Source organism: Nerophis ophidion, linkage group LG27 (assembly GCF_033978795.1).
Source record: "Nerophis ophidion isolate RoL-2023_Sa linkage group LG27, RoL_Noph_v1.0, whole genome shotgun sequence".
In the NCBI taxonomy this organism is placed as follows: domain Eukaryota; kingdom Metazoa; phylum Chordata; class Actinopteri; order Syngnathiformes; family Syngnathidae; genus Nerophis; species Nerophis ophidion.
In genome coordinates, this window is record NC_084637.1 from 16,022,176 (window position 1) to 16,032,071 (window position 9,896).

Consider the following 9,896-nt stretch of genomic DNA (forward strand, 5'->3'; position numbering starts at 1 on the left):
CGTTTCTTTACAAATACACGCAACGTTACACCCCTAGCATGGTGTCAATCAGCCGCCAGCTATTTAAACTTGCTTTGCCCTCCAGCCAGTGCTGGAGTATTGTTGATGTCATTGTTGTAACACCGGTTCGGCATCGTGGTACCGGGTTCGATTCCCTCAACAAAGGTAGGATCTAACAAATGTATTAACAAAAAGTGAGCTCTGAACAAAAACACTGGAGCTAATAAAAAGGTAAACAAAAGACGCTAGCGTGAAAGCTAGGAAGTATAAAGAACAAAAACTAAAAACAAATATGATTAGCATGTGAGCTAAAGATGGCAATAAGGTGGCATAGCTAATGAGCTAGTGAGAAAACATACGTGACGTTACTTGTTGCTTGTGAGCAAATTAGAGTCCCAGAAGGAATAAACACAAGAGGCTGGCTTATGAAGGGTGGTGATTACAAGAACAGGTGTGCGAGAACCGAGACTAGCAGGTGGAAATAATAAGTGACCATGGAAACGAACAAAACAGGAAGTAAACGGGTCAGAACGGAGAATGAAAACACAGATGGAAAAATAAACAACAACATGCGAAGATCAGAGTAACGGATCGTAAGAATTGTCTCTGTTTGCAGTTTGCTGTCTCCTAGCTCCTTGTTTCTTGTTTTCCTGTTACCTATCTTGTTAGCTTCTAGCTGTTTCCAGTTTTTCTGTTTGCTGGTTCCCGTTTGCAGTTTTTCTCTTTGCTGGTTCCCGTTTCCAGTTTTTCTCTTTGCTGGTTCCCGTTTCCAGTTTTTCTGTTTGCTGATTCCCGTTTCCAGTTTTTCTGTTTGCTGATTCTCGTTTGCAGTTTTTCTGTTTGCTGGTTCCCGTTTGCAGTTTTTCTGTTTGCTGGTTCTCGTTTCCAGTTTTTCTGTTTGCTGGTTCCCGTTTCCAGTTTTTCTGTTTGCTGATTCCCGTTTCCAGTTTTTCTGTTTGCTGATTCCCGTTTGCAGTTTTTCTGTTTGCTGGATCCCGTTTCCAGGTTTTCTGTTTGCTGGTTCCCGTTTCCAGTTTTTCTGTTTGCTGGTTCCCGTTTGCAGTTTTTCTGTTTGCTGGTTCCCGTTTGCAGTTTTTCTGTTAGCTGGTTCCCGTTTGCAGTTTTTCTGTTTGCTGGTTCCCGTTTGCAGTTTTTCTGTTTGCTGGTTCCCGTTTGCAGTTTTTCTGTTTGCTGGTTCCCGTTTGCAGTTTTTCTGTTTGCTGGTTCCCGTTTCCAGTTTTTCTGTTTGCTGATTCCCGTTTGCAGTTTTTCTGTTTGCTGGTTCCCGTTTCCAGTTTTTCAGTTTGCTGGTTCCCGTTTGCAGTTTTTCTCTTTGCTGGTTCCCGTTTCCAGGTTTTCTGTTTGCTGGTTCCCGTTTCCAGTTTTTCTGTTTGCTGGTTCCCGTTTGCAGTTTTTCTGTTTGCTGATTCCCGTTTGCAGTTTTTCTGTTTGCTGATTCCCGTTTGCAGTTTTTCTGTTTGCTGGTTCCCGTTTGCAGTTTTTCTGTTTGCTGGTTCTCGTTTCCAGTTTTTCTGTTTGCTGGTTCCCGTTTCCAGTTTTTCTGTTTGCTGGTTCCCGTTTGCAGTTTTTCTGTTTGCTGGTTCCCGTTTGCAGTTTTTCTGTTTGCTGGTTCCCGTTTCCAGTTTTTCTGTTTGCTGATTCCCGTTTGCAGTTTTTCTGTTTGCTGGTTCCCGTTTGCAGTTTTTCTGTTTGCTGGTTCCCTTTTCCAGTTTTTCTGTTTGCTGATTCCCGTTTGCAGTTTTTCTGTTTGCTGGTTCCCGTTTGCAGTTTTTCTGTTTGCTGGTTCTCGTTTCCAGTTTTTCTGTTTGCTGGTTCCCGTTTGCAGTTTTTCTGTTTGCTGGTTCCCGTTTGCAGTTTTTCTGTTTGCTGGTTCCCGTTTCCAGTTTTTCTGTTTGCTGATTCCCGTTTGCAGTTTTTCTGTTTGCTGGTTCCCGTTTGCAGTTTTTCTGTTTGCTGGTTCCCTTTTCCAGTTTTTCTGTTTGCTGATTCCCGTTTGCAGTTTTTCTGTTTGCTGGATCCCGTTTCCAGTTTTTCTGTTTGCTGGTTCCCGTTTCCAGTTTTTCTGTTTGCTGGTTCCCGTTTGCAGTTTTTCTGTTTGCTGGTTCCCGTTTCCAGTTTTTCTGTTTGCTGATTCCCGTTTGCAGTTTTTCTGTTTGCTGGTTCCCGTTTGCAGTTTTTCTGTTTGCTGGTTCCCGTTTCCAGTTTTTCTGTTTGCTGATTCCCGTTTGCAGTTTTTCTGTTTGCTGGATCCCGTTTGCAGTTTTTCTGTTTGATGGTTCCCGTTTGAAGTTTTTCTGTTTGCTGGTTCCCGTTTGCAGTTTTTCTGTTTGCTGGTTCCCGTTTGCAGTTTTTCTGTTTGCTAATTCCCGTTTCCAGTTTTTCTGTTTGCTGATTCCCGTTTGCAGTTTTTCTGTTTGCTGGATCCCGTTTCCAGTTTTTCTGTTTGCTGGTTCCCGTTTCCAGTTTTTCTGTTTGCTGGTTCCCGTTTCCAGTTTTTCTGTTTGCTGGTTCCCGTTTCCAGTTTTTCTGTTTGCTGATTCCCGTTTGCAGTTTTTCTGTTTGCTGGTTCCCGGTTCCAGTTTTTCTGTTTGCTGGTTCCCGTTTCCAGTTTGGCTGCTCCTGGTTTCTGGTTTGTGATTTTTTTTTATTTTTTATTTTGGACATTAAATCATGTTTTCTTGCACAAAGCCTGCCGTCTCTGCATCTTGGGGAGAGACTTTTTTTTCACATGACTCTGTTTCACCAATCAAAGAGGGCCTGGCAGTCACATCACCAGGCTTAAACGACACACTGTTAAAAGTACACAAGGCAGAGTCAATGTTAACTTACACACTAGTAAAAAGAACAATGACATCATGCGGTGTCAGTAGAAATGTTTACATTTCAGCCTACAAGGATTCCACTTCCAACGAAAGCAAACATGTTGCGGTAATTTGTAGATGTTTTTTTTAAATGTTTTTTGATTGATTGATTGATTGATTGATTGATTGAAACATTTATTAGTAGATTGCACAGTACATATTCTGTAAAATTGACCACTGAATGGTAACACCCGAATACATTTTTCAACTTGTTTAAGTCGGGGTCCACGTTAATCAATTCATGGTAGAAGCTAACCACGGACTAGAGCACAGCTGGGGGCCACATGGAAAAAAAAAAAATGTGTCGGGGGGGTCAATGTGTAAGTGTGTAGAAATGATATTTACACATTTATCTGTAAAAACCTGCTGTACAGTATGTGTTCGGGTCCCTTTTTTGTCAGGAACACTAATACCAAAAATCACAATGTCCGGTAGAATTCTAAAAACGTTATGACAGACCACCTTAAAAAACGGAATGGAATTTTACAGTTTTTTACTGAATGGTACACCCAAAATGGACATTAAAATGAAGAAAGTGGGATTTACAATATTAACTATGAACAATAAAACACTGAATATTGACAACAAATGAACATCGCTGTGACGATCTGTCACTTCATTTCTGTTTGTTTCCTTGGACTTTTTGTATTTACTTATCAGTGCTCTTATTTTGTTCCATTTCCTGTTCGTCTCTGAGCGCTGATCACTCACCTGTTGATTGGCAAGCCGGCCACACCTGCTGCAATCAGCAAATCCTATACATGCCTTGTCTCGAGCACTACTCAGGGCTCGGAGATCGCCTTATGTTTGGAACGCTTACATGCAAGACTGCTTCATTTCCTTCTCTGTTTTGAGTAATAAAACTCATCTTACCTTCTCATCGTCTCCTGGTTCTTGCATCTCGGGGTCTCAAGAACTGCAGCCATGCGAGTTCATTACAATCGCTCCTCTTTGACGTGGGATTTACAAAATTAACTATGAACAATAAAACACTGAATTTTAACAGCATATGAACGTCGCTCCTATTATACTTCTCTGATCGGCTCCTCGATAGACATCTTTTACATTTAAGCAAAACACAACAATAATGTAACAAACAGCAACATTTAAACGCAAAGGGTAATAAACACCTACATCAGGGGTCACCAACCTTTTTGAAACCAAGAGCTACTTCTTGGGTACTGATTAATGCAAAGGGCTATCAGTTTGATACACACTTAAATAAATAGCCAGAAATAGCCAATTCGCTCAATTTACCTTCAATAAATAAATCTATATATATAGAAAAGAATGGGTATTTCTGTCTGTCATTGCGTCATACTTTTTTTTCCTTGTACGGAAGGTTTTTTGTAGAGAATAAATGATGAACAAACACTTAATTGAACAGTTTAAAAGAGGAGAACACTCAAAAAAAATATTAAATTAAATTTTGAAACATAGTTTATCTTCAATTTTGACTCTTTAAAATTCAAAATTCAACCGAAAAAAATGAAAAGAAGAACTAGCTAATTTGAATCTTTTTAGAAAAATTTAAAAAATAATTTATGGAACATCATTAGTAATTTTTCCTGATTAAGATTAATTTTAGAATTTTGATGACATGTTTTAAATAGGTTAGAATCCAATCTGCACTTTGTTATAATATATAACAAATTGGACCAAGCTATATTTCTAACAAAGACAAATCATTATTTATTCTAGATTTTCCAGAACAAAATTTTTAAAAGAAATTCAAAAGACTTTGAAATAACATTTTAATTCTATTCTACAGATTTTCTAGATTTGCCACAATATTTTTATTTTATTTTAATCATAATAAGTTTGAAGAAATATTTCAAAAATATTCTTCGTCAAAAAAAACAGAAGCTAACATGAGGAATTAAATTAAAATGTATTTATTATTCTTTACAAAAAAAAAGAAAAAAATTACTTGAACATTGATTTAAATTGTGAGGAAAGAAGAAGGAATTTAAAAGGTAAAAATCCTAAAATCATTTTTAAGGTTGTATTTTTTCTCTAAAATTGTCTTTCTGAAAGTCATAAGAAGCAAAGTAAAAAAAATAAATATATATTTTTTTAAACAAGTAAAGACCAAGTCTTTAAAATATTTTCAAATTCTATTTGAGTTTTGTCTCTCTTAGAATTAAAAATGTCGAGCAAAGCGAGACCAGCTTGCTAGTAAATAAATACAATTTAAAAAATAAAGGAAGCTCACTGGTAAGTGCTGCTATTTGAGCTATTTTTAGAACAGGCCAGCGGGTGACTCATCTGGTCCTTACGGGCTACCTGGTGCCCGCGGGCACCGCGTTGGTAACCCCTGCCCTACAATATAACAAATCACTTTTATGCAGACATTTTTTGTAAACATTTGTTTCCGCATCTGTTTCTGACACACGCGTTTCGGGCTGGCTGCTCTGACGTAGATTACCGTAATAACTGGTACAACACCCAAAAGTGCAAATTTCAACCATTGATATACTTTATATAAGTCAAGACTTACAATCATTTAAAAACAGCACTGCGCATCATAAAGGCGGCGACTTTTGATGGTAAAGGTCTAAAATAATTACCGTGTTTTCTGGACTATAAGACGCACTTTAAATCCTTTTTTCCCCCTCAAATCTCGACAGTGCGCTTTATAACCTGGTGCGCCTAATGTAAGGAATACGTTTGGTTGAGCTTACCCACCTTGAAGCTATTTTATTTGGAACATGGTGTAATGATAAGTGTGACCACTAGATGGCAGTAAAACATAAGAGATAAGTGTAGTCTGCACTATGATGGGTCTCAAGTAAACAACACAAACATTTTAAATGTTCCATTGAAAATATAGAACATTACACACGGCGCTCAAAAATCTATCAAAATGTTTTAGTACGACTTTGGTAAGCCATGAAGCCGCATGTTGTGCTGCGACATAAGAGTATTATAATGGTGTGTGTATAAGGTAAGACATTATCTGGTGTTCTGTTTCGCAATATTGTGCAAAATAAACTTCTCTTACCTTGTGGTACCTGCTGATGTGTATTTGGGATCTGCATAAATCCAGAAAATTTGCGCGCCTCCGCCTTTGTAGTTTGTGGCGACCCCGTTATTGATAAGCTTCTTCTTTTTCTCTATGTTCTTGTTATGTGACATTCATCCTCCGCTGTCGGCATTTGTAACATAAAGTAGTGTAAAGTTCTTACTTATATCCGTCAGTAAACTCGCCATGAAAACGCTAAAACATACCAGTGTAGTGAGGTGACATTATTCACCCAGTGACTTTAGTTACTAGAGAATTCCGGTCGGACGGTTTGTTACAGTGCCACAGTCTTGTCTTGGTTTTTTCTGTCTTGTGATTTGCATGTTTTATTTTGAAAAGCAACTCCTCTTGTTTCAGATCACGGACCCTTCCTCTTGTGTCACCAGTCTGACGTCATTCCTGACCATTGATTGTTTCCACCTGTTTCTCATTACCATCATGTTCCATTTAAGCCCATGCCTCCCCTTGTTCTGTGCCATATCGTCTCGAGCCTTCGTGTCAGTCTAGCGTTCAAGTCCATGTCCATGTTTGTATCCATGCCTTGTCAATTCCTAACGTATACTTCCTTGGAACAAAGAACTCATGCTTAATTTTGAATTTCCACTTTTTCTCTTCCTTAGAGTGACCTTTGTTATACTAGCCTTTGTCCTACCAATGTGGTGAGTTTTTGTATTTTTCTAAATTCCTTTTCTTCCTCAATAATTGAGTGATTTTTTGTTTATCTTTATAGAGTATACATTTATAGCCCCTTTTTGTTCTTCCTCCTATTGGAGCGCTTTGTTTTATTTTTTATAGTTGATACGACACAAATTGTAGTTCGTCCTTTTGTTAGTTTATTCCTCCTTTTTTTTGGAGTGATTTTCGGTTTACTCTTTTTCGGAATTATTTCAGCTAACGTTTTTTGTCAATCATTAAATGCGTATTATTCTGGCTCTGGAGGTTGAAAATTTGTTTCAAAATAAAAGCTTTATTAGAACCTCATCTCTGCGTCCTAGTCCACTCTTTATTCCAAGCTTTGACACACGGAACAGATTTGCGGTGTTATTGTTGCGTTAGTGAGCCTCGGATGAGGAGATGCTGCGCCGTTATTGATGGAAGTAAAATCTGAATGTCATTAAAACAGTTAGCTCCATCTTTTGACACTTTTTCCACTCTCGTCCTTGCACGCTACACCGCTACAACAACGATGCAGGGAGAAGACGCTGCCGAAGGTGAGCCACGTAAATAAGACCGCCCACAAAACGGCACATCCGGAAGCGACTGTCAGAAAGCGGCTTAAAGATGGTCTGTAAAACATAATCTATGCAACATTTTGACCAAAGAATTACCATTGCATGTTATGTAGACCACAAATAAGTGTTTTACATTTAGATTTTTTAAATGACTCCTTTAAACCTCTAAAGGCCTTTTGGCCACATGCGTGGACAGCTCCTTTTCGCTCTTATTTCCAAACTTGTGTACACTACTGAATTGGGGTCTTATGCTGAAACAGGGAAAGGGTGCACCCAGGAAACAGACTAAAACAGAAAAACTAACAAGCCCAAATCATGCCATGACCCGGATGACAGATCATGATGACTTAATATTCTAAATACAACATTCTGGGTTTTTTCAACTGCATTCTGACTGTCCTTATTCAGTAAATAATTCCTTCCCAAAAATTTAAACGCATGAAATTCAGTTCCCAAAATTTTAACGTAAAAAAAATCAGTTCCCAAAATCAAGACTTAAAAAGTTCAGTTAGTGTCCAAATATTTGACAAATATTTCGGGACTAAATTTTTCTGGACTGAGTGTTTTCACACTGAATTTTTACAAACTGTATTTTAACAAGTTTTAATCAAACATTTTGCGCACACATTTTTATTCAATGAAATTGTCAGCAAAATTTCATAAAAAAATTCAGTTTCCAAAATGTACATGTCATTCAGTTTTTTTCATCATAACGTTTTTAGTAGGACCAGGAATAATAATAATAATAATACAAATAATAATAATAAAAAACAATAATGGATTAGATTTTGTACCATTCGATTCTTGGGGGTAACTATTTGATTCAGATTTAAAATCAATACTTTTCAATAAAATTGGGTGCCATTTATGTGATTAACTAAATCCGTACATTAAACAGACAAACGGCACTGATAAATGCTTAAATTATTTAAAAGAAAAAATGGTTTTGTTTGATAAAATTCTACCCAAACATTTAAGAAAGTCAAATACAAATAAAGCAACAAGGGAATTTTCCAACATTTTCTTTTTTCTAAAGTAAATCTGTCTAACAGATGTTGGCATTTACATCAACAATATGATTTGTCTGAGTGGACACATTAAAAAAAAAAAAAAATGTAATCGATTTTTTTTTTTTTTTTTTTTGGGGATGGAATAAAAATCGGCATACATAAGAATCATGATTAATTCAAAAAGCAATTTTTTGATGTCCCTAGTGTTTAGTATCAGTCATTATTGTCTGTGTCTGAACCATCATGGGATCAGTTTTCATCCTTTTTTTATGGAACTTTGGGATTTTTTTCACCAATGCACAGCAAACCCCTCTGTTTGAAGTGCTCATAAAAAAGATCCAAGCACATACAGCAGCAGATTTTGTGGTCTGTAACACGTGGTGAGGCGTAAATGCCTATTTTGAAGACCCGTGTTACGTGACTGCAAAGCTGGCTGGTTCTGAGACAAGCTCCATAGCTTCGGCGGAAGTGGTTTTTGACAAATACTTATGCACTGAAATTTTTCCGCACGGACTTTTTTCACGCTGAATTTTAAAACACTCTCGACAAACTTAATATTCCTCACAATTGTTGTATTCAATATAATTGTTAGCAAAATTTGATTAAAAAAATTCAGTTCCCAAAATTAAAACGCAAAAAGTTCAGTTAGTGTCCAAACATTTGAAAAATATTTCGGCACAAAATTTTTCAGCACTGAATTTTTTCACACTGAGTTGTTACAAACTGTATTTTTACAAGTTTTAAACATACACATTTTGCTCACACATTATTCAATGAAATTGTCAGCAGAATTTCACAAAAAAAATTCTCTTCCCAACATTTAAACGCATAAAATTCATTTCCCAAAATTTAAATGTAAAAAAATCAGTTCCCAAAATTTTGACGCAAAAAAATCAGTTCACAAAATCAAAACACAAAAAGTTCAGTTAGTGTCCGAATATTTGGCAAATATTTCCGCAGTAAATTTTTCTGCACTGAATTTTTTCACACTGAATTTTTACAAACTGTATTTTAACAAGTTTTAAACACACATATTTTGTTCACACATGTGTATTCAATTAAATTGTCAGCAAAATGTAATAAAAAAATTCAGTTCCCAAAATTTTAACGCACAAAACTCAGTTTCCAAAATTCAAACGCAAAAAATTCAGTAAGTGTCCAAACATTTGACAAATGTTTCAGCACAAAATCTTTCTTCACTGAATTTTTTCACACTGAATTTTTACAAACTGTATTTTGACAAGTTTTGAACACATTTTGCTCACACATTTTTTATTCAATGAAATTGTCAACAAAATTTCATTAAAAATTCAGTTCCCAATGTTTATACGCATAAAACTCAGATCCAAAAATTTGAATGCAAAAAATTCAGTTCCCAAAATTTTTACGCAAAAAAATCAGTTCACAAAATCAAAACGCAAAAAGTTCAGTTAGTGTCCAAATATTTGACAAATATTTCCGCACAAAATTTTTCTCCACTGAATTTTTTTACACTGAGTTTTTACAAACTGCATTTAAAAAAGTTTTAAACACACACATTTTGCTCACACATTTTTATTCAATGAAATTGTCAGCAAAATGTCATTAAGAAATTCAGTTCCCAAAATTTAAACACACAAAATTCAGTTCCCAAAATATTTACGTAAAAATATCAATTCCCAAAATCAAGACTTAAAAAGTTCAGTTAGTGTCCAAATAATGGACAAATATTTCGGGACTAAATTTTTCTGCACTGAATTTTTTCACA